The sequence below is a fragment of the Zosterops lateralis genome (assembly GCF_965231275.1).
Source record: "Zosterops lateralis genome assembly, chromosome: Z".
Lineage (NCBI taxonomy): Eukaryota > Metazoa > Chordata > Aves > Passeriformes > Zosteropidae > Zosterops > Zosterops lateralis.
In genome coordinates, this window is record NC_139800.1 from 31,507,128 (window position 1) to 31,533,691 (window position 26,564).

The following is a 26,564-nucleotide window of genomic DNA, read 5'->3' on the forward strand; positions in this document are numbered from 1 at the left end:
GCTCCGCTCCGCGCCGCCCGGCCCCGCACCCCGCTTACCCCAGCGCCTCGGCGGGCCCGCTCTCCGCCCTTCCTGCCCCCGAGTAGCGGCGCGCAGCGAGCCGCGCTCGGGCACGCCCCGGCGGCCTGAAAACTAATCCGGCACCCCCCGCCCGCGGGTCTCACGGGGCGGGCAGCGCGGCGGTGGGCGGGGGGATCCGGGGGACAGCGGGCCGCGCTCGGGGGGCCCGGCCCCGGCCCTGCCCCTGCCCGGCCTGGCGCGCCGCGGCCCTTCCCGCCAAGTCTGTCTCCCCGCGGCTGCCGGAGAGCACGCCTTGCCGGGATGACACCGAGGAGCCGGGCTGCTCCGCTCTAGCTCCCCGTTCGCCCGTGGAGTGAGGGCGGCAGGGCGCCTCCTGCCTCTTCCCAGCCGTGCGGGGCCGCCTGCGGCTGGGCCCGGCCCCGGCCCCGCCACCGGCCGTGCCCTTTCTGGTGCAGTAAGATAAGCCTGGCCTGAAACGGAGGAAATTGGGAAAATTGAAAACCGTTCGGAACTGTTAAAAAGAATTAAAATACCAAGATCAGCAAACAACGCATGATGAAGTTAGAAGAAGTGATTTATAAGGTCGTAGAGGTAATGAAGGGGTGACTTCTCCTTCGATGCAGCAGCTGGTTAGTGAGTTAACTGAAAGTAAGGAAGATGCTGTGTGTTTCACATATATATGTCTAAGAATACAGCACATAATGCAGATGTTTGCAGTGAGAACAAAATACCTGAAAACATAAATTCATCTAAAGGTGGAATGATTTTGCTATTTGTTAACTTTCCTTCCCTAACAAATGTTATCAGGATCATGGGTTCCCCTTTTCCTTTACATTAGATAATTTTTTTTGGTGTAGATGCTCTCAGGCAGCTCTGATGAGGTAAACCCCCTACAGAGAGAGATGGACCCCCAGCTGCTCCACTAGGCATGTTGGTTCTGGCTCTGCAGAGGCTTTTGTGAGCTTTTTATCAGCTTGCCTTCTGGCTTGGTTTGGTTCTTTTTCCAAACAGATGTTAACCTTAAATGTCAGAGTAAGTTCTAGTAGTTTGGGGGAGGGAAGGGAGGTTGTTTGGTTGGTGGGTTTCTTTGGGTGTGTGGTGGGGGGTTTTTTTGCTCACACAAAAATTTCAAAGAAACCTAATGTTATGAAGCTAGAATGAAATACTGCTCTGTTTTCAAGAGTATCAATAAATGCAATCCCAGTACAAACACTTCATTTAGCAGAGTACTTAACATGTAAACTTTAGGAAACACGGGTCTTTTTACATTGCCTGGTTTGGGGTTTTTAATTTTATTTGGAAAATTAAATTCTGACAAAGAGGTTGAATCACTAAAGAATATTTCTCTTGCTTGCTCTTATTACAGATGGTGGATTGAAAACCTCCAAATTATTACCTGCCTTTTCCTCTGCTGAATACTAAAATGTGCATGTAGTTACACCTTTTTAACAATAGTTCTTCCATTCTTTTTCTTTTTAAATAAGAAAATTAATTTTCAAGATTTTATTTGCAGTTGCCATTTTTCAGTCTGGCATGTGCTCATAAGCATATTGTTTTTAATCAAACACAGAGGCTCAGCTGTAGCTAGAATGCTACAGTTATTGAATGCTGTAGCTATTGAATGCTCTGTAACTGTCCCACCAACTTGGTGTGTTACACGAGACTGTATGAAATCCACAATAAAATTTTGAAAAATAAGTTACAGTTTGTTTCCATGTATCGTTGTTCAATGAATAAGCCACAGTTGATTAGATAAGTACAAAATGAGAGTGTTACTGTTGTTTCTTTCCTGTTGCTCACGCTTTAACTATGGCATATGACTGAAACAAAATGCAGTGATTCTATTAAGTTTATTTGGACAGAAAACTGGTCAAAATTAGGTGCAACAGTACTCCTGATGTACAACAGCATCACTTGCTTAATAATTCTTCCCGGTGCAATTTGTCTTTGTATGAGATATACCTTTCAGAAAGTTTTTCTAACATACAGTCTGCTATTTTAAAGTAGAAATACATTTTAAATTCTAAATTTTAAATGCATTTCTAAATTCTATTCAGATTTTGACAAATCCTTGGAGTATATATTAAGTAAGTCAAAAATACTGAAGTTCAGAACATTGTGCTACTTTAGGCCTTGCCTGTATAAAAAATATTTGCATGAGTACAATTATGCCAACATAGCTGTACACAGAAACGGAGCCCTCTCAGAAAACATACAATAAACATAAAACTGTAATGGGAATTTGCATCACAGTAATTCAATGAACTCTTGTGCACAGGAGCTGGTGACGCTGATGAAGAGCCATAAAGGCACAGTTCTAGCAAATAGCAAAACAAACTGTTAGGCTTCAGAGTACTCAGCTGGTCTTGTGGGTATGTTTGGTACTAGCTTTAGAAAGTTAACTTGAAGGACATTGGCAGTTTGTATTTACTTATTTCTTCCTTCTGCTATAAAATTAGACTTCTCCAGCCCCTTCCTAAAAAGAAAAAGACGGTATCAATTATTTCCTTAGTGTGGGATGCATCATGTACAGTGACATACAATGTTTTAAGTTATGTCATGGCTTTCTTAGTGTAAGGAGTGTGGCCACTGCTGTTGTATAATCTTGAGGGATCCTCAAAATGTACTAAAAGAGTACTTGAAAACTCCTTTGTAAGGAGATTTCAAGGCTAAATGTTTTATCAACCTACAAATAGTTGATGTGTTTACACATATTCATTCAAGTGATTGTAAATAAAAATTACAAGCAGTTGTTTGGGTTTTGGGGTTTTTTTAATATCATAAGCATTCCTGAAAAGACTACTATGACTGTAAATTCCATAAAAAATATTCTGTCAGAAAGGACTCTTAAGGAGAGGGAAACTAAAGAAACCTTCTAGTATTAACATCCTGACACATTTCATTTCTCACATCAATTTATAATATACCTGTGGTCAAACTATCAATATTGGATGAGATGTCTGCCTTGCTGATTTACTTAAATAAATACAATGTTAATTATATACTGCTTAGATTTATTAGAAAACATGAAGGAGAAGTAAACTTAGAAAAGTCTTTACAGAATAATAAGGGCACTAGAAACAAGGTTGTATGTCCATTAAATCATTCATCAGGCTGCTGGTGGGGATGCAGCTTTTTAAAATATTAACGGGAACGTGGGAACAGGAGCTAGCCAATGAAATGAGAGTCTGATTCTGCTCTGAGTCACAAGTACTGACTTCACTGCTAGAAAATGTTGCCTATGAAACACTTTTGATGACATTTATGACACAGATCTACTTATTCCCTAACAAAACAAACAAACAAACAAACAAACAAAACCCCAACCTGTTCATAACAGTAATTGTTTAGTTTCATCACTGTGGGTATCATGTTTAGTATGGACATTGTTATTGTATGCTCCACTGCAGAATGGCTGGAATATATATTTTAGGGACCTAGAAGTAGCCTGTGAGGAAGGACTCAGGAACATTTATGTATTTTATATTTATGCTTGAAGTATTCCATCCCAGAATTTAGAATAAAACATGAAAAGGGACCAATAAACACTTTTCATTAGTATTACCTTGATTAAAAATTAGATACATTTCTGCTTTTATAGCTTTATTCTTTAATATTACAGCATAATTTTCTTAATGTATGTTCATATGTATATATGCATACATAGACACAATATTGTACTTTTTATTACAGCATTTGCTCAAATTTCAAGTTAAAAAACCCACTATTTACCATCTTCCTTTTTAGAGAATGGTAATAATTTATTATAGATCAAATTTTATTCCTGGTTGTGTAAAGCAAGAGTAATCCATTGCATTAAGTGGAATTAAGCTGGAGAAAACCAATCTGAGATCAAAGATAACTATGATGCTAATTGCTATATCTGCTAATCTAAATGTATTAAGTATGTGGTTATGCATTTTGTCCTTATCCAAATAAGGATGGATCACCATCTTTTTTCATGGAGGTCTTTGGAGTAGAATAAATTATACTAGCAGAAGCATACTGTGTTAAATATAACACTCTTCTCCTCCTTCATTTCAACATAGAAATTATACTTCAAAAGTCAGGTGGTGCAGCTACAGTTACTTCTGTTACTGGAGGTAACACCATTTATGTTGTTATACAGAGTTAAAATTGGGAACTTTCTCTTAACTTTCATGTTGAAATTTATACAGTTTTTGGATTGTTATGCTGGCATATAGTGAATATTAGTTTCACTTACTGAAGCATGCATGTTGGCAAGAATGGTGCATAGATTTACATTTTAAAGGTTCTTCAGGAAATTGTCTTCCCTGGGGACATACTTCCTAACTGTTATTATTGCTATTGGAGGTTACACATACACATAGGGAGGGAAAGTATGCCTCCTAAGGTAAAACAGAGTAAAAAAATCATAAAAGGTATGTTAATTATTTATAAGTGCAAAACAAAATACTTGCAATTATGACAAATTAAAAGGGTGTTTATTTACACACAAACAGGATTGTTTAAAGCCACAGGCCTTGCCCATATCACAGAAGTGAAGCCAAATAAGTGACAAAATGTATTATCATTAATTCTTCAGACACATAATACCTACAAGGAGTGACTGGTTTAGCCAGATTATGGATTTTTTTTTCAAAATGTTGTATTTTTCCAGAGATTGCCACATATTTGACAGACCCTGCTCTCAGACAACCTATTTTAAAAGCTTTTTTCAGAAGTCCCTCAAGGGACATTGTCCAGAGCAACATGTGATCTGGTATATTTGTCAATGGAACAGTTGTTCCAATATCTGAAAAGACAAGGTAATATCTCATTAGCGATTCTTGTGTTAGAAAAATCAGGAGGTCCTGCCTGACATTTCCTTTAGACCTAAAAAATTCAGAATGGAAGGAAACTGACATGACTAGTTCAGGAGTTTATGTACTGGTGGAGCTAAAGTAAAGCACAGCAATGTGTTCAGAATGATTTGTTGTATGGCTCTACAACTGATCACTGTCCAAATAGTATTTATCTCTGTATGCACTATTTAGCCAATCAGAGTGCCTTATGTCTTGCCTTGTGTAGTGCGTGATGCAGATTGCATTTAAGAGTACACATTGTCTTCAAGTCTCTGCTTCTGATCCAAATATGAAGGTGGAGAAATGTTTTGCTTTCAGTGATTTTCAGAGTTAAAATCTTAGGAAAAAGTACATCTCTGAATTTGTAGTCTTATGCCTTTTGTTCCCGTGAAACATTCATGGTATTATCCCATTTTGGATAAATTGTTCCCTATCTATTAGACCATCAAAGTGATATCAACTGGTCCAATCATGGACCAGTATTAGGACTGTAGGCTGAGAGGGCAATAAAGTTTTACAGATAGCTTTGCCAAGTCATTGCGTGTACAGAGAGACCATACAAACAACCCTGCTCCATTGCTTTTCTGAGGGAGCTGATTCCACATGGGTCTGCATGTTCTTAGTTTTAATTCATGTATAGAGAAGAGGCAGAAAAGTACATCTGTGTCCTTTCATCTTGTTTATGGTGTAGGTGAACTTTGGGTCATGACTAAAGTTATTAGTATTTACCACTGTTATTAACTGCTGTTCATATCATTAGTACATAGTTGCATTGAAAGTGTGATTATTACAATCTAGGAATTACCAGGATTAAACAAACACCAGTGTTTTGGTGTATTGGATCCCAAGTATGGAGGGTCCAAAATCCAAACATGCAAAGAATGTTCATCTGCCTGTGAACTTGAAAACTAAATATTCCTCATTCACATCTGCCCAGTCATTTATGGATGGCAGGTGACATGTCCAAAGAAGACCACTCTGCTCTTTTGAAGAAGCTACCCAGGAAAAGGGCTTTATTAGCTATTATACCTATCCTTCTATACAAAAGCTATTTTGTCTAGCAAGATTAGCACCTTTAAAAAAAAGAAGAGTGTGGAGAACCTTTCTGTTATTGAGATTATCCCCTATTCAGCCAGCTGGATGTAAGGAGGAAATTTCTGATGCATTGTGCTACAGATTATTGCCCCAGATATGAGTGAGCATGTCTGTAACTGGCCAAGTTTTTGGAGTCTCAGTCAGATTCACTAATGTAAATTCCTTACAGTTTGCTTTGCTACACTGAAGGTCTTTCCTTCCTCTGTGCATACTCTAGTGCTTGCTGTAAACAAGTTAACCATTCCTACAAGCGACACAGAAAGCACTAAAAAAACTATTAAAGACACAGAGAGAAACAAGCTTTCAGCAGACCAGAAGATGTAAAAAGGTTGTAAAAATTTCTGGAATAAGCTCATTTATACAAGTATCTGACAAATGGAAGTTTCATTTTAGCTTGTTCTTAGATAGGAATTTAACACTAAGTGAAAATCATTTTAGCAAACAAAGCAAATTTAAATTTAGTCCAACTGCAACATTAAAAAGCTCTGTTAGAGCAGGAAACTAATTCAGTAAATGCCTTTTCTCCATTAAAATCCACATTGATTTAGGTCAGCTGCTTCTCTTATAGGTAAACATCATAGTGATGTTGGCATAAGGAGCTCTTAAAAACTTTCATATGAAATGAGAAAATTTGCTCTCATCTGGTCATTAAGTGCCAGAAACTGGCAATATAAGTAAAAATAAAAATCAATACTCTATCCAAACCACCTAACAGTAGTAAGCTGAATCCCTCATTTTCAGGAGTTAAGCTGTTACCTATCAGTACTCACAACCTTATATGCAAAAAATAGTTTGTTTTCTAGCTAGATGGTGTAGCTGCTCTCATTGGCTAAGTATCACTTTTTTGTTGTTTTGTGGATTTTTTTGGTTTTTTTTTTTTTTGTTGTTGTTGTTGTTGTTGTTTTGTTTTGTTTTTTTGGGGGGGTTGGGGTTTTTTTGTTTGGTTTGGGGTTTTTTGGGTTTTTGGGGGGGGGTTTGTTTGTTTGTTTGTTTGTTTGTTGGGTTTGTTTTGTTTTGTTTTGTTTTGTTTCCCCAGCCTTTTAAGGATTCATACAATGTGCAGAGCACAGGATGAGGTCTCAAGGCTATAACAAACTTTCTTCAGTTTTATGACTTGAGACAACATTTAGTCCACATCCAATCAGACTCTAAAAATGTGTTATGCAAAAATTGGCTCAGATGAGCAGCAATTTGTTTTTTTCATTATATGATTGTCCTTTAATTTTTGTTGCCAAGGGGACAAGCCAAAAGGAAATGGATTGAACAACTGCAAAGTGATGAATTTTAAATCTCCTGTTAATAATATTTGAACTCTGAATCTAATTTGTATGTAGGAGGAATGAATAATAATAATGCCACTTCCAAAAATAAACTTAAACAGCTGAGCAAAAATCACTCTTTCCTTCTCATGCTCTTCTCTTTCATGTCCCTATTATTTGAGTACTCGAGCTTTAAAAAATAGAACTGTAAATGCCCAGGCAACTAAAAAAACATATGAAGGTAAAGAAAACCGAAATATCAAATCTATTCTGTCTCATAATCCAGAATTGCCTTAGCATAGACCTTCTTGAACATGAAGAAGGCACAATGCACAATGAACACTGGTTTGTGAATGCTACTCAAACCAGAGAAAGCTACTTCAGACAAGAGAAATATTTCTACACTTTCCTATCCCTCTTATAAGCTTTTGGATAGGAGAGACTTGACAAGAGAAATAAAAGTGAAGCCAGCATCAGGAGAAAAATGCTCATAGTTTTTAGGACTGTTCTCTGCATAAACTAGCTGTACACAAATTTAGACCCACTAGTATAACCCCCTGCCCTGCAACACAGAATGCGTCATCACACTCATGAAGCTCTAGCCAGCCTTTCTCCTTCCCTCATCTAGGTCTATGTGTTCTCCTTTTCTAGAATCTTAATGCTTGACAACTCATGCGGACTTCACTGCAAGAACATTTCTTTCAGACATGCATGTCTACAAGGTCGCCCTTGCTGCAGATGTCTTCTGCAGGTCCTCTTTCTTATAATGCCACTGCCATTCCACTGTAATGAAATAAATGGTGAACATAAGTATTGAAACTCTCCTCAGAAAAGTCAAAGAGGAAGAGTTCTTACAGAATTAATTCAAGCTGGAGAGATTCAAGTTTTTCTTGAGATCTGTGTGAGTACCTAGAGAGGGCTACCAGTATTGCTACACCCAGTACCCAGCCCCACATAAGTATGGTGCCTGAATCTTCACACTTTAAGAGCCTCCAGCATTATATTTAGGATATTGAATTTACCTAGAAAAGTCCATTTTTGTTTCCTAAAATATTTTTGGTTTACCCTCATGTAAATCCTTCTAGAATTCATAGACCAGGTGTTTTCAGAGACAGTACCCAGATTTCTCTGCAAGAAGATACCTTCCTGTACAGGTACCACAGGGGCCAAAGGGAATCCTATGTCTTCATTTTTGAGAAAGAATTTGGCACACAGGCAAATTAATTGAGATCCCTCTTGGAAGGCATTTAAACTTACATTCCTTGAAAAAGTAACCTACATTATCCTATTGGTATGCTGCATTGGGCACAGTCCATGCATTTGACACCAAGACTGTTTGACATCATACTCCTCATATGTGGCATTATTCACATCTAAACCCAAAAGTCTTTTACTTAACTCCTTCTGGAAATGTCACAGTAGAGTCCTCGGTCAAGAGAGCTTTCAGTCGTAGCAAGGGAAGGAAATAAAATTGATTGAGTCTGCTATACTCTGGCTGGACAGTCTGCCCATGAAGGTGTTTTGTGTATATGTGGATGTCTTCTCCACACAAAAAGGAACAAGCCTTTGTTTCAGGATTAAATAACCAGAGAATTTTGTAATCTATAAATCTGAAGTAATAGGAAATGCTCCAGTCCACCAAGTAAGAAAGATTTGAATATCCTTGTCTATGTTTTTCCTTGCTAAGGCAACTTTAGCACCAGCATCATTTTCTACGAAAACAAATGGCCTCTGCCTATACCTCAGTACTTCCATGAAAATCTTAAAAGCCATAGCAAGGTCTATAGACATCTAGCATACATGCAAACTTATAAGAAACTGGATCAATAGCATTTTCACTGGATCCAACTTTACATTCATTATCTGATTTTTTGTCTCAGAAAAATCCAAATAGTCTCTTACTTTGTATTATGCTCTCAATTTTGGGAACAGGAAATTAGCTCAGTTGCATACAGTGTGGTGCTAATAACACCAAAATCCTGGGTTTGATCCCTCTGTGGGCCATTCACTTATGAGTTGGACTTGATGATCCTGGTGGGTCCCATCCAACTCAGAATATTCTATTATTAAAACAGAATATTCTGTTAGAATATTCTGTTAGAAAATAGCATCTTTAACATGCTTGTTTGATTTTTTGTGTGAATTGTAAAGAAAATCCTTGAAATTATTTAACAGGAAAAGTAATCTCCTGAATAGTATAAATAAGACTTATTTTGCTTCTCCAGTTTTATTCAAAAACTCTATTTTTATACCCAGTCATAAACATCTTCAAGAAAAAATACCAGTTTTGTCTTCTGACTCTCGGCTGCCTCAGGCTTTCATTAAGCCATAAGCATCAGCAGTCTGTAGCTTGTGTACCGAATACAGCAGTGACAGGCATGCCTTGCTTGTAAGTGTACTTTTCTTACACGAGTGGCAACGCATAAGTGATTTTTCAGCCTTGGTGAGATTTGAGAAATCCAATTTCCTTTGGGAACAAAAGTGCCTTGTAATCCAGAGGTACTGAAGACACTTGGTAAAACTGGGGCATGGGGGGGAAATGCAAACTCTTAAAAAATTGAACATGTCTTAGAACTCAGTAAGCATTTCCCCAGTGAGTGAAATGATAAATCTGATAGACTTCTGGCATACATACTTGAAAGAATTAAAAAATATATATATACATTTATAGTTCAAATTTATTTGACAGGTAGCTCAAAGAAGATTTCTTAATTTCTAGTCAAACCTTTAAAAAAGTCGGATGGACACCCAAGAGGAACTAAGAGTCAAGGAATACATTTAACAAGTGTCAGATGAAGGGTGGCATATAATGTTACTAAGTATCCATCACAGTAGCTTGCTGGATGTATTAAAAGTCGTAGAGCAGAAAAGAATTCAGGTCCCTGCTAGTTTCTCTGCAGAGTTTGTCTCCATAGTGGTTCAAGCTGCCACTGGGTGCAGCCCTGGCTTCTTGTTGCTACCTAGCACTTCAGATATGCTGGCATGTCATGATGCACTGCTTTGCAGAGGCAGAGAGCCTAGCTTCGGGTATTCAGAGATGGCTGAGATACCAGAAACATTAGTTACGCTTTAGTGCAGCATCAAGCATGCCAGAGTTCAAGAATCATTTGGGCAATGCTCTCAAGGATATGCTATGGCTCTAGGGCATGTCCTCTGTAGGGCTAAAAGTTGGACTTGATGATCCTTGTGGATCCCTCCCAACTCAAGATATTCTATGGTTCTATAATTCTATGACTCACCTAAGTAGCTCTGGGCAATGGAGCATTTTAACCCAGGTAGACACTGAGCTGTTGTAATTATCCTGTTCCTGATATCCATGTGGTTGCATAATGTAAACACACATAACTATGAAATATGCACTGCAAGGAATGAAAAATTTACATCACTGTTTTACAATACTGTAAATTACAGACAATGCTTGTAGTGAAAATTGTTGAAATTCCAGATGTACAAATTGATTGACTGGTGCAACATTTTTTCACAATAGGTGCTGTAATAGTTGCTTCAGTCTTTTCATACAGGGAGCCAGCATTGATTGAGGAGCACTAGAGAGGAGAAAAGAGGATAAAAAGGGAAAGTGGAAAACAAAAGTTCATGGTCTTCCACTGCAAGTACCAGGAGACATGAAATGAACCTGGAAGTCATGACTTCCTTCGACAGCTTGTTCTAGTGTCTTATCATCCTCATAAATATTTTATTTCTCATGCTCAAACAAAATGTAACCTCTTTCTGTTTTAAACTGTTGAACCTTGTCTTTTCACTACAGGCTCTGTTAAAAAGTCTCTTTCTATCTTTCGCAGCAAATCTACTTTTAGTAGTGGAAGGCTGCACTAAGAGCCTTCTAAGAGCCTTCTCTTTTTCAGGATGAGCAACCACAACTCACTAAGGCTTTCCTCAGCCCTTTAATCAATTTTGTGGCCCTCTTCTGGACCCATTCTAACAGATCTTAAATCTGACACCCCAGATTACAGAAAAAGTAAGGCTGTCTTCCCAAAGATTACTTTAACAGCATCAGTGATTTGACAAGGGTTCACGCCGGAACCCTTGCTTTGATAACTGAAAGTCCTTCAAAAGTGATTATTAACTACTGTCACGAAGTCATAGTAGGTTTGGCCACAGGTGGGAAATTTTCCAATACATAGGGCATGTGATGGAAAAAAATATTAATTTAAATATTTAAATGTTATATCTAATGATGTGAAATGTTTCTAAAAGCATCTATAACAACTTACCACTATTCTCACTTTTGTCTCCTTGTAAAAAGAGCAAGCTCTGTCTCTGTATGATTACAGCTGGAAAATAAAAGGTAAGCTCCCTAGGTCTGTTCAGGAGGACTGAAGTCTCATTTTCAAATATTTAGGCTTTCTAGTTACAGCAGCATTTCCACAATACCTTAAATTAATTCACTATTTGCAGCCATGAATGTCAGTTTTGGTTTTCCATTACAACAGACTTAAGGATTATGAATTTATATGTAAGGATTATTTAGTATTGAAAATTATAAAAATAATGTAATTCCCACAAATTAACACTGCAAAATAACTATGTTTTTAACTTGTATTTGTGAAATACTTAGTTGGATGGCTCCAACTAAAAGCTGGCTTTCATATTGTTGCTATCTATAGAAAGAACAAATTAGTCTTTTACATACCTTTTCAAATACTCTTTTAAACACTTTAAAAATAATAGCCATTTAATATAAATTAGTTTATATTCCTAGTTCCTTGTTCTGATGCTCCAATGAGACCATATAATGTCAATGAGAGTATGTGATGCCAGCTTGCTTGTGATTTTTTGTAGTTTTAGACATCTGTACATCATACAGGGAAAGCATTTAACATGGCTACTGGTCAGCAGTTTCTCTGGGAAAACTCAGTGAATTTTGTATCCTTGTAATGACTGAAGCATACAAGGATTTATCAAATCTGGTTATGATGTTTAAATTAAAATAATATGACATCTTCACATATTCAAAATATCCTCGCATTTAAAGCTACTGATAACCAACTCCCCAACTTAGGAAGGATACTAAAATACTCAAATGCATCCAAAGAAGGGCCGTAGGGCCGATGAAGGGTGTAGAAGACAAGCCCTATAAGGAGTGGCTGAGAGAGCTGGGGTTGTTTAGCCTGGAGAGGAGGAGGCCCGGAGGAGACCTGATCATTCTCTACAACTGAAAGGTGGTTGTAGTCAGGTGGGAGTTGATCTCTTCTCACAGGCAAGCACTGACTGAATGAGGTCTTAAGCTGCGCCTGGGGAAGTTTAGACAGGACATTACGAAAAAATTCTTCACAGAAAGAGTGACTGGGCATTGGAATGGGCTGCCCAGGGAGATGATCGAGTCACTGTCCTTGGAGATGCTTAAAAAAAGACTGGATTTGACATTTAGTGCCATGGTTTAGTTGATGTGGAGGTGTTTGGCCATAGGTTGGACTTGATGACCTCAAAAATCTTTTCTAATCTAGTTAATTCTGTGATTCTGTGATTCTATTATATCTGTCCATATTTTCAACTCCCAAAATAAGCATTTAATCACTTATCAAGACTACTGTACCTTCATCATCAATTTCTTATACTTTTGATAAAGTCCAAAACACAAAATAAAAACTATATGCATGTTTAAGAAGTGTGTGAACTTGTAGTTCCTGTGTGACTGCAGGTAAACTACAACATTTTCAAGTATTGCTCTATCCAACTTAGCATAGTCCATAGTATTCTGTTATGTTGGTGTTTTTTCCATGTCGATTTAATGATAAGCATAGACAGAAATCAAGTAACCTTCAACAAACCCTGCAACCTCACTATTAAGTGAGCTATTCCACTAGTTGTTCAAAAGAATATTAGAAGGACAAAGCATATAAATTTCCTATTAAATCTCAGAGGAACGTATTTATTAGTCTTTTTCTCCGTCCTGAACTGGCAGACCCAATGTGTCTTCCTCATGCAGTCAAGGTAAAAAAATTTGGTATGCAATCAGAAGGCTCAACCAAAATCAGAGAGAACATTCCCTTCCCTGGACTTTTTAGAAATGCAACTGAAAATATAGTGATGAAACTTTATTTAAAAGGTGGTGCCCTAACCACCTAACTATCCTATATTTTATATACCCTATATTAGGGTGGTACCCTAAATATCTTTTTATTTCCCAGATTTTGAGGAAAATAGCATTTAAATATAGTAAAAATTATCTATTTTAGGGTTGCAGACTGATGTTTAAAACATAGACTGACATTCTGCCTTTTATGTCTTGAATAACTTAGGGAAAATTCCCTTGGAAATTTTATTACATTTTTAAGTTCTGTTTTGTTTGTCATTCTGTGCTTTAAGGACATAATTTGTGAACATTCATGTATACTGTTCCCTGCCTATCAGCTTTTTAGCATGTTCATTTTTAATGGACTTCTGTTCCATTTCATGGTGTACTTGGGCAGCTGTAAGTTAAAAATTCATCCAAGAGGTATCAAAACAACTTCGGTCAGATGTGATGGTAGGAGAAACTTTGTTCTTTTTCTGTGGTGCAGGATGTTTCTACTATCAGAATCATAATACAACAGTTCTGATGCCATACTAGGACTATTGAAACCTGACTCAGAAAACCCATGCCTACTGTTAAATTTCTGTTGTATAGCTGTTATGTCATTGCAATGACATTTTATAAGAAATTTAATGACAAATTTTCCTGTATCATCCCCATTCCCCTTCAGTACATCACTAGGGAGTGATGTATTCCAGCCAAATTGGTCAGAATACCAACCTACTAAAATACCAGTTCAAGTAGTCAAATTGTGTGGTATATTTAATTACAAATATGTAATATATATATATATATATATATATAATTTATTGATATATATATAAATGTTGTATTTCATTACAATGAAAAGACATATTCTTTAAATATTCCATTATTAGCAAGATGTGAAGACAATAGCATGGTTAGTTGTTTTAAGAGAAAAAAAGGCAAAGGAAAACAAGTACTTACACAAAGTGACATTTTCTTGCATCACAAGTAGTATGTAATATTTTTATGTGGCTTGTAATTTTTTACCTTAAATATCACACATAATAGTTAAAATATTATTTTACCAGTAGATGTCAGTGCAACCATTGGATTCAACTATAATATAAAGGAGTATATTCTTCATTTCACTACTGCAGGCAAATGAAAGTATACTAATGAAAGATATACCATGAAACAGTTTGTGTGATGATTTGGGAAAATACTGAGTCTGTTTTTCTTACACTATTTCATTTATAGCTACAGAAGCTTGAAGGGATATTCTGTTCAAAAAATGTCAGAGGTATTTTCTAGGCATCTTCTTTACCTTCTGAACTGCAACTCTAATTTTCATTTCCTCCCTCACCCCCAAAACCTGTTGAATGTACATTAATATGTAGCCTTAGCAGAAATAGGTATTCGGACTTGGCTTTTTCCAACCAGAACCTAGGATTATCCATCCAAAGGCATAGCTATAATTTATCAAAGATAAGTACAGCTTTCCCTGATCTTTCCAGATAGAATCCAGAGCTGAGTGAACTGTGTGGTGGCTTATATAGGCAGTTAAGTTGTTGGGGCCATATATCATGAGCTGGTAGGTTTAGAATCTCATTGAAAAGTGAAATAGCTCACCGTGCTGTTCTTCCTTATTTTAAATTTTCATATGCCAAGACTGTGATTCTTTATTTTTGATTTTTCCTGCCATAGCTGATGCTAGTCATGACACTTGAGCAGAAAATTCCATTCAATTAGATGTTAGTGATGTCATTAACTGTTGACAGAGAAACACAAAACTCACTACAAAAGCCAAAGTCCAGGGCAGAATGAAACCTGTTGTGATGTTTACCTGAAACCAAAGGAGAACCAGAGAGAAGAAAAACTGTTAAATGACAGTTAAGCTCCTAAAGTAACTAATACAAGCTACTATCAAGTTAAATAAAGTCATTATGGGCAAATTGTTCTACTTCTTTGGATTTTTTAGAAACTCATCTGAGAGCCCCCACAATGGATTACTAAACAGAGTAAGTTGAAATGTAGAAGTTTTATCAAGCTACATGCTCCTGTCTCTTCCCTCTGACTCCTGTTATCTGTCTGTATACAAATATCAGTTTCCTGTAATGAGGTGGAATATTTTGTGAATCATTTGAGAAGTGCACAATGTTCTATAAAGATGCCAGGATAATCAGGAACAGGTCTGTTCTTGACTAACATCCTTTTTGGCTTCATGAATCATAGAAGTTTAATATCTCTTTGTCAAACTCAACAGACTGTATTATTTACAATCTCCACAGTTCTCCTGAAAGCCAGTAATCAGTCCCACATTGCTGATCATTACCAGACCATTGATGTTAGGATATATAAAGTACACAATATGCAGAACAGGAGAATGGTTACAGAGCTTGAGATGAATATGGAACTCAGTGACACTAAGTTCCATCTAGCTGCAAGCCCCTGAGGCATTCTGCCAGGGCCATGGAGAACTCATGCCCTGATCCTCCCTTCTGAGTGAGAGGAAAGGGACAGAGGGAAACGTGGAGAAACACAGCATGGGACTAAAGTCAGTGAAAAGAGAGAGAGAGAGGGTAAAAATCTTAATTGAGAGGAGGTGGAGAAGATGCCTTAAGTTTTTTGGGCTGAAAGTCTTTTATGAGCCATGGTAATAAACTGTAATGTATTAGAATATGCCTTTAAATCATGGAAAATATGGACTGGGGAGATGGACTGAAGCAAAGGTATTTGTGGTGGACTAAGTGAATATCGATCTTATGAGAAGCTATGATCCCATGAGAAGTTTGAGCAGAGAGAGAGAGAGAGATGAGATAGGAAGCCCTTTGCCCCAGGAAAGAAGAGAAAAGAGGTCTCTCTTCCATGAGATGAAGAAAATCCTTTGCATTTGAACTGTCCATTTTTAAAATGACACCCCAGCTATGTCCGTGACCCCAATGCAGCTGGCTGGAAGCTGCTAATGGGAGGGACTTCACAAAAGCAGGTTCCCAAGTGGCTGGTTTTTGTGACAATTAAAACTCACATGAGAACTGTTCTATGTTGTCAGTGGGAAATTCCATGGCAGACTAAAAGAGACTTCTCTCTCCAAAAGAACTGATGAAAGACTATTTTATGGGTGGAAACTGACTAAGAGGTCTAAGTTTTGTCTCTTTGTGTTGTTAGTGGGAAAGTGAACAGTTTGTGGGGAGAGAGAAGTGTTTGGAAGTTTTCATTTTGTTTCTCATTTTCTTCTTTTAATGTTTGTTAATAAATCTATCTTTATGCCTTTAAGTTTGAGCTTGCTTTGCTTTTCTCCTAATCCTATCTCACAGTAGCAGAAAAAGAATGGATTTCAACAAACACTTAAATCACTGCAGATATGTGAACAAGAAAGAAGAGAGATGAAATCAGGAACCCAGGAGACTCTAGTTAATACACAGCCTGGAAAATGAAGTTAGGATCAAAGATAAAGAATACTCAGTATGAAGGGACTAGCCTCTTTAAATCAACAGACTCACAAAGGCAAATGGAATGTAACACATAACACTGTAAAGCCTTTCACCCATTTCTCCAGTACTTCTATCAATCACACAGCAATGCTACATGAGAAGGGCTTGTTCTTGTGAAAAGGAAAAAATTTTCCACTTGTTTAGCTCTCTGGAGAGCTAAACAACTAGGATTAGTCAGTGATATTTTGACAAAATTCAAGGAAAATTTTGATCCCCTCAGTATTAAAGCTGAAAATAAAGATGCAGGTTTAGAACCATAAGATAAATTTTACACAATATCACATGATAAATACAGACTTTCAGAGAGGAAAGTCTATATTTAATTAAACACTATCTCTCTTTACTTATACTTAAAAATATCTTTAAAAATTGATAGGATGCTGCCTCTCTTCAGTTGCCAAGCTTCGGACTTCATTAATATCTTCTGGATTAGTTGTTCATTTTGTATTGCCTGAACCATAAGAATAAGATCCTCATACTGTTGCATGTGAAAGACTTTTCATAACCCTTGGTGGCTTTAATACCCCTTTGGTGACTTGGCCTCATCACTAGGTATGAAAATTCATCCCAGTAGGGAAATCATAAAATCCATGATGATACCATACCCATCTAGGAACTCACTGTCACATCTCCCTTGCTCATTCCTGAAATGGCTACTTTCCTTGATGCACCCCTTCTGACTCAAAGACAGCTGTCCTGAGCATGGTCCTTATAGGGACACCTTTCCAGACACAGGTGAGCTGAGCTCAAACCACAGCCTTTGAAGTATCTGCTCAGCTACTGAAGGGCATCAAGATACTATGATGTGAAAAATTATCATTCACGAGACTGTGGCATCATTTTAACAGCATATGCAACTTGATTAAAGCCTCCTTCATCTCACTTACTTCTTTCCAGGAACTCAGCAAGTACCGATTGCAACCCATCAAAATAATTCTTCACTGCCAAAAGATAGCAAGATTTTCCAATTTCTATAGCTTTGCAATGAATACTTAACAAAACCTGATGAGGTATGCACCACTGTTAGCTTACACAAAGGCTAAGCTAAACTGGAGTGGATGACTCTGTATTTCCTTACTCTCTATATTAATGGATGGTGTTGCAAAAACTAAAGGAACTGATTAGTAGCATAAAGAAGGTAGCAGCTCTTCATTTTTTTTTTTCCTTTTGAAGACTGCTAGATCACTTTATTTAATTTAGGAGGATTGTTAGGTGAGATTTATCAGAGAAACCCACAAATGGAACATGAAAAGCAACAGACATAAATGTGTCCTCCAGTGTCAATAGTGGTTTTTCAATTCTTTGCCTCAGTTGTACAGTGGTAGAGGCAATACCTATTTGGTACTAGAAGGAAGGCACTGGAGTTCAATTCCATAAAGCATGTAGGCACCAAATCCCTATCCTGAAAGCTTTCTTTGCTTAGGTCTTCCACACTTAAGATCAACTGAGGGGGGTCCCAGTGCCCTGAGCTGGAGGACCAGGAGTGTGAAAATGATGAACAACACTGTGGCCCAGTGTAGGATCTGCTGTTCCAGCTGCATCCCTCTAAATCTGTGAGGCCTTATGGGATTCATCTGAGAATACCGAAAGTTCTGTCTGGTGTCATTGCAAGGTCTCTCTGAATAATTTTTGAACTGTCTTGGACGCCAGAGACATCCCAGTTGACTGAAAGTTGGCCAATGTTGTCCCAGTTTTCAAGAAGGATGATTCTGGAAACTTCAGTCTCACTTTAGTGCCTGGAAAAATTATGGAGAAGATTATTCTTCTGGGAATTATTGAAAAAATCTGAAGGACAGGTGGATATTGATCAGAGCCAGCACAGCTAATGAAAGGGAAGTCCTGATTGTCAAACCTAATTTCCTTTTATGACAAGTAACACACCTAGTTAATCAAGGAGAACCAGAACACGTAATCTTTTTAGCCTTCAGTAAAGCTTTCAATACAGTCTTTCACAGTATCCTCCTGGAAAAAAATGTCCTGTGCACAACACAATAAATGCCTCCTGAAACGGGTGAGCAGCTGGCTCATGGGTCAAGCACAGGGGTTTTCAGTGAGGGGTGACAGCAGACCCATGACTTGTCACCACTGGGGTTCCACAGGGCTCCATCCTTGGCCCTGTGCTCTTCAACATCTTCAAAAATGATTTGGATGCAGGACTTGAGAGGATACTGAGGGAGTTTGCCAGTGACCCTAAATTGAAAGGAGTTGTTTGACTCTCTTAAAGGAAGAGAGGCCCTGCAGAGACCTTGATAAATTCAAGGGCTGAGCAAACACCAATGACATATTGTTTACAAGGGAGAGTGCTGGATTCTGCACCAAAGATGGAGCAATTCTGTATTGACAGACTGGAAAATGAGATGCTGGAAAACTGTGCCATGGAAAGGGACCTGAGGATCCTGGTCCATGGCAAGTTGAATATGAGTCAGCAGTGCCCTGGCAGCCAGGAAGGCCAGCCCTGTCCTGGGGTGCATCAGGCACCAGCCAGGAAAGGGCAGGGATTGTCCTGCTCTGCTCTGAGCTGGGGCAGCTTCACCTCAAATGCTGGGGGCAGTTTTGGTCTCATCAATATAAGAAAGACATGAAACTATTAGAGAGTGTCCAAAGGAGGGCAGTGAAGATGGTGAAGAGCATTGAGGGGAAGCTGTATGAGGGGTGGCTGAGGTCACTTGGTCTGTTCAGCCTGGACGAGACTAAGGAGAGAACTCATTGCAGTCTAAAAATTCCTTGTGAGCAGAAGAGGGATAGGCAATGATCTCAACTCTGTGCTGACTAGTGACAGCACCCGAGGGAATGGCCTGAAGTTCTGTCAGAAGAGGTTTAGGGTGAGTGTCAGGAAAAGGTTCTTCATCCATAGGGGGCTGAATACTGGAATGGGCTCCTCAGGGGGAGTTGGTCTTGGGAGAGAGAGTTCAAGAAAGGTTTGGACAAGGTTTTCAAGACACATGGTGAGATTCTTACAGTTGTCCTCTGCAGACCCAGGAGTTGGACTTTGACAATCTTTGTAAGTCCCTTCCAATTTATGATTCTATTATTCTAGCAGTTAGGTGAATTATGCACTTAGTCTTCATTCAGGGCAACAGAAGAAAAGCTGTGTCCTCTGAGAAAATCATGAAAACATGCAAATTGGTAGTAAATACAATGAGGAACTTGTCCTGTTGCAGCCTACTATTTTTGTTTCTTTTTCTAGCCAAAAGTACCAGTAACCAAACTAATACAGATTGGCACATACAAAAGTGAGCAAGGTTAGCTTGGTCAAAGTTCAGTTTCCTCTCACACTCCATGGTGCTGCCCTGAGGATTGCAGTGCTATGGTCCCAACAGCTCAGCATCAACAAAATGCACAAACACTTTAAAATACTTGGAATTAAACATACTGAAAGTATGCATCATGAAAGTAATAAATAAATAATAAACATAAAAGTAATAGAAAGTAATAAAATTACATATGTTTTTAATAGTATTTGTAATAGTATTGAATATGTAATAGAAAAAAATAGGAAGTAATAGAATTGCATATAAGTGCAATTGATGGAAGCAATTAGATGAGTTTGACTGCTTATGTTGGCCAGATCCATTAGGCAAATACTTTAAAAAATACACATAAGCTGAATTGAAGCACTGATTACATAGTTCATGTCCATGCTAGAATCATTATTTTAATTAAAAAAAACCCAAAACAAACAAACAAAAAACCCCACAACCCACCACAAAACAAAAACTCCACATAATTTTAGAAGACAGAAAGTAGAGTCTTCGTATAATTTTGAGGAAAACGTTTTTGTGGTTTTTTTTTTTTTTTTTTTTTTTTTTTTTTTTTTTTTAATAGAGAGTGACTGACTGAAAACTAGAGATACAGCTAAATATTGAAGGCATTTAGAAACTTAGCCCAGATGCAAATTTTGTCTTTGTGTCTGTAACAATCTAACTCGAAAGTGAGAAACGAACGTCACGGAGCCTGCAGGTAAGGTAGTAATAAAAATCTGGGTGTGAATTCTGTGATTCTGATGTGTCTTCATACACATACTACTTTTGAGGGCACCCCCATCTTTATGTACATGATGAAATCCTAAAATGTGTACCATATGACTTGCAGAATAACAATGCGCCAGTTTTGCATAAATTAAACAGCAGATCCTGATAACTAAGCTTTCCCATTTACATTATGCCTCAGTTCCAAATCCATGGGATATAAATGAGAGCAGCATATGGTCCAGAATGGGAAAGCTGTGGGACTTTCATGTATGCACCATGGGAGCAAATGGCTGCCCCACAGATGGTGCAGTATTTAGATGCATCTCCTCTATGATGAATGCCAGCGCACAGGAGGATGAAGCCATGAGTAGCCTCTAGAGGTCCCCACTGGCAGGCGTGCCTAGAACAGATGCTAGAGCTACACAAAGGGTTTGCAAGGGTAGATCTTTTTATATTTTTGCTTTCTGTTTTCAGTGCTTGTCTGTATGTGGAAATTTATGGCAGAGCTGAATGATCTTTCCAAAAAGCTGCACTATAGTTACAACTTCTCTGTGACAGCAATAATATAAAAAATATTTTATTTCAGATTAATAACTTCAGGTTTTTTGCATGAGCAGTGGAGGGAACAGACACACTGTTTGGGGTTTGTTTTTATCTCTGTTGGGCTGGGGCTGTGAAAAGAAATTCACAAAGCAGAATAGATGACAAAGAAAGGTCTGAAATGCTCCTTCTGTATTCCACAGACTTCCATAGGCACAAGTTACATACAGTGCCATAAACATTGACAGAGGTCAACATTTAGGCACAGGCAACAGAGACAAAATCACTGATAAGAAAGTCAGAAAAATCTTTATGTGAAAAGTAGTTCAGTCCACCAGTATACTTTTAAATATCAGGTTTGGTTATTTGGAGAAGAGTGATAAGACATTGAAAAATAAAAAGTTTTATTTCAAAAACTGCTCTGTATTTGCCTGTGAATCCATAGCCAGCTGTAAACAATAAACAAGATAGCCCACAGGGATCCTAGCACACTGGTGCATGTCTCATCAGCTACATTCAAAACATGCATATAAAGTAGCAGAAAATTGTCACAACAAACAGATAAGAAAATTCTTGTGACAAATGACAGCACTGAACTTAGTGAACCAAGGGACTGTGAGCATACAAAACTCCTCTTCCTGGCCTTCTTCCCATGGCTAACCATATCTCCCAAACCCTGCATGCACTCTCCTCCTGACCCCAATCCCATTTCCTCCTTCTACGGCCCTGCTCCTTTGCCTTCCAGATGCTTTCATGAATACTTTATAGTGTTGCTGGCATCAAGATTCTTACCACAGACTGGGAACTTGATGTCATTTTGAAAATGCCTTGCTGGGCAGCAAAGGGCAGATTTCCATGTGAGTTTTGGAGAAAGCAAGTGGTGGGAGCTAGGCCAGGAACAGAAAGGATTGATCCTTCTCTATTATCAGAATGAGGATTTCTGGATCAGAGCCTGGATAGCAGAAAAGAGAGCAGAGACACACTAAAGCAGGCATGGGTGCAGAAATGTGGCAGCAGCAGAGTGTGTGGTTAACTCCATATAGTGAGATTGATATTGTTGGGAAATGCTCTCTGTTGACTCTGCTTGAGACCCCAAAAAGTTCTCCCACGTGCTTCATACACACGTGAAGTATGTTTCTTCACACTTTTGTCTCCTTACCCTTTTTCCCCCTCCCTCTACAAAACGATTTTCTTTCATAACAGTGTTAAAGTGAGTCAGCAAACTTCCTTATAAGAATTCACCTCAGCTCTTCCAAAAGCTGTGCTAGCCCTTACTAGGGATAATGGTCAAGAAAGAGCAGACATGGATCAGGATTTTTTTTGCCCTTGTCCAGGTGTAGCTAAAACCCCAGTTCATCCACAGCATATAAGAATATGATGGATAGGTGGAAAATTTTATAAAATCTTGTTGTGTTTGAAATCACAGAACAGATGTGGATCTCAGGACTCTACCAGGTTCACTGCACTGGTGGAATCCAAAAAAACAGAGGTTTTTCTGTGTGATCATTTTGTAAATCAAGGGCAGACTGTATGTTTGTTATAAAAAGCTTAATCCCTGAATTCTCTCTCCCTACCTCCCCCCCTGTATTTCCTTTATCTATTTCTGTGATTTTTTTTTTTTAATTTGTGTTTACAGTTAGTTTTATTAAGGACATTCTGCTTCATCCTTATTTTCTGTTCCAAACATCTGGCAGTTTTTTGATTCTGTTTTTCTTTTTCCCCTCTTAAATGGTGGTGAATCCTTTTTCTCAGCCTTTATTAGCCTTTTCTTTGTAGTGTTTTGAGATTTTTCAGAATTCTTCTTTTCTGTGAAGAGCTTTTCTCCATTTCAATTCTATTTTTGAGAGTACATCTATTCAATCTCTCTTCTACCTTTCAGTTTTTTATCCTCAAAGTCTCACTATATTTGGAATTAAAATGCCTTTCTGGAGATTACCTATTGAAAACAATTGTCTACACAGATTGAAAGTTATAGTCATTCCCTGTAATGTATGGTACTCTCATTAAGAAGCCATTTGGTCTTCAGCTGATCCTTAAACACCCATACATACCAGCTATGCAATAGCAATAATTATAGCAATAATGCAACAGTGCATTATACATGCAATAAGCACATTGCATGTGATTTAATGATTTAGTGTTGCATATTTGAAAATTTCACAGCTAAATGTGCATATATAATGCATATAAAATCAACTGCCCTCCCCTCTCCACCTCCAAATGTGTCTCACAGGGGACCAAATGTATCTCTGAGCAGTTTCATAGCAGTCACTGAAGTAACACGAAAGTGAAATCTGGCAGAGAGTGTTCTGGTAGACATCAAAGACCCATAAAAGATCTAAATTTGTGAAGTACAATGTGTGTTAAAAATAAAAAACAATTCCATGCATAGCTGGTTACTATTTTTTCCTAATTATATAATTTGATTTTTATAATTATTTTTTATTGTTACATTTACTTAGTAGGATGTTCCACTCACAAAGTAATACATACAATGCCTGACAAGTTGTATTTGATACAAACAGTGTCATGAGTTAATTTACTTAAACATTTAATCATTAGACTAACTTTCACTACTAAAAAGAAAAAGACATGAAAGGCTAAGTATATTTCTAGGCACTTACAATAAATTTCCAAATGAAAAATGCTTCATTTCTTCAGTTATAATAGTATAGATCAAATTTATGACCCTTTTCTTCCACCAATTTAATTGTGAAGGTAACTAATCTTAGTAATTTTTCCCATTTCTTTTGTTCTGTGTAAGATCACAAAAAGTTTGATAACTTCAGTAAAGTCAGGACAAGCAACTCACTTCTTAATAAAGAAAATGTCCTCTAATAGCTAAAACACAAAGAAAAAAAAAATCCTGCTAGTCACGAGAATTTAGCAAATCAGGTCACTGTATTTGAAGTTCCAAAGTTTAAGTTTAATCTGCTTATTGGCATCCAAGTGAGTAATGGAGGAGTTTTATTTGGAAATACTTTTGAGAAGTATTCAACCAAGTTTTGGTAGCAAGAATTTCACTGTAGTTTGGGAAGAATTTCACCTTCTTGGAGTGTGCAATTTGCTGGCATTAACCCAGAAGTAATCTGCCAGAAATATGTAATCTAGTTCTTAAACATGTTCAATGAGCATTTTGGGAAAAGTCATTAAAAGGACACACAGTATCTCTTCTGTTGTGCATGTAGTATCTTGTCTTTGGTCTCAAATGCAGAAGGTCAAAGTCTTAGGAAGGACTTTTCAACCAAGGAAATATTTTTCAAAAATATGATATAGAGACAACAGCATTTAGAGTTAAACTTAAATTTTTCTCAGTGCTGCCTCTCTCACTGGAATTAACCTGATCAGAAACAACTTTCAAAAGCAGTTCCGTCTCGTGTATAATTCTTTTTCCCCACACAGTTACACCAAACTCCATTTTCTTTTATTTACTAGATACTTTAGGAAAACTTCTTTTTGATGGATTTAATTGTCTCAGCCACAGAATCATAGGATCACAGAGTGCTTTTGATTAGAAGGGACCTTAAAGTCACCTAGTTACAACCCCTGTGCTGTGGTCTGGGGCATCTCCCAGTAGAAAAATCATAGAACCACATTGTGGCTGAGGCTAGCTAGGACTCTAGAGAGAGCCCAGTCCTACCTCTGTTTACTAGAGACAGAGCAGAGAGCCTACAGCAGAGACAGCTGCAGCAGGTTGCTCAGGGGTATATCTGTAGGGTTTTATTATCTCCAAAGATGGAGACTTCACAGTCTTTATGGGGTCTTCATCAGTGTTCAACTTTGACTGTTATTACTAGTAATAATAATAGTAATAATAATAATAATAATAATAATAATAAATATCTTATGTTTAAGCAGTGTTTACTGCATTTCAGTTCAGTTTTTACCCATCACTTCTCATCCTGTCCCTGAGCACAATTGAGAAGAGTCTGTCTCCATCTTCTTTAATCACACATCGATTAGTGTCTCCTGAGTCTTCCTTAGGGTAAAGAGTTACAGAAGTCTCAGCCTGTTTTCATATGGCAGATGCATCAATACTTTCATATTTTTAGTGAACTTTCACTGTAGCTTCCATGGTATGTTTATTTCTTTCTTGTATGGGAAAGCGCAGCACTGGGCCCAGCATTCCAGGGAGGGTCTCACCAGTGTTAAGTGGAAAGAAAGGATCACAACACTTGGTCTGTTTGTAAACTTTTTCTAATGGAGTTCCAGTTACTGTTGGATTTCTACATGGGAAAGGAAGACTGAGGACTCAGGATTGGACTAGCATCTACCAGGACCCCCGTACCTCTTCTGCAGAGCTACTTTCCAGCTTGTTGGCTCCCAGTCTTTGTTGGTGAATGGAATTATTCCTTACCAGATACAGATCTTGCTTTCCACTCATTTAAATCCATGGAGTTCCTTGAATCCCAGCTCTCCAGTGTGTCCAGGTCCCTCTGAATGGCAGCAAGGACAGCTCATGAATTAACCAGTCCTCCTGGTTTTGTATCTTCAGCAAATTTGCTGACTGTGCACTCCATCCTATCATTAAAACAGGTGTTAAACACTATTGGACTAACAGGTGTTAAACACTATTGGATTAACTACTGACTCCTGCAGTAAACCTGTAGTGATTATCTTCCAGCTGGAGTTTGTGCTGCTTTTACATCTCTTTATCTAGTAAAGAGATTTTGACAGCTTTCAGTCCCCCTCACTGTACATTTATCTAGCCTATACCTCCTCAACTTTGTCAGCATTTTGTGTGGTAGTGGCAAAACACTTGTTAAATCAAGCTTAATTGCGTCTACTTCTTGCCCCTTCTCCCCCATCCAAAAAGCCCTTTTTTCATTGTATAAGACTACAAGAATGGTCAGATGTGATCTCACTTTATATATCCATATTGATTTCTTCAAATAACCTCAATATGCTTTGAAATAATTTTCAGAACTTTTAGTCCACAATGTCCTGGTGTGACTTCATGATGCCTGTATCCCCAATTATTGTTCTGTTTATGCTGGATATTAAGTTCTGCAGCTTTATGACTGGTTCTAAGAGATAAAGTGGGGAGAAGAAGCATGCAGTTTGTTTTCAGAAACTGCACTTGCTCCCCTGCATCCTTCTCATGGACTGTGTTGTCTGCAGCACAGACAGACAGCAGGATAGAGATCTCCTTTGTTTTTTGTTAGTTTAGGCAGAGAGTTTCCCTGGACTGTGTTTTTTTTAATCTTTTTCTTGGAACTGATCAGCCTGCTCTGGACTGAAAACCCAAAAGAACACTGAGAGCTCACACCTGTGACCCACTGGGCCCAGGATGTGGCATTTTCCAGAGCAGGAGGGACTGATAAGAGACTGAGTGAGCCAAGCTACATCCCATGAAAAGG

The 26,564-nt window shown here is 38.0% G+C and overlaps 1 protein-coding gene and 1 long non-coding RNA gene across 7 annotated transcripts in view; one reads left to right on the plus strand and one right to left on the minus strand.

The window, feature by feature from the left end:
* The window catches only part of MPDZ (multiple PDZ domain crumbs cell polarity complex component), a 91,856-nt gene extending 91,784 nt beyond the window's left edge, over nt 1-72 (minus strand). For all 6 annotated transcript variants that reach the window (XM_083883090.1, XM_083883088.1, XM_083883089.1 and 3 more), the window contains exon 1: nt 39-72. The gene's annotated coding sequence lies outside the window, so the exon portion shown is untranslated. The remainder of the gene's footprint in view (nt 1-38) is intronic.
* The window catches only part of LOC310922969, a 279,318-nt gene that overhangs the window by 122,891 nt on the left and 129,863 nt on the right, over nt 1-26,564 (plus strand). The window lies entirely within an intron of this gene.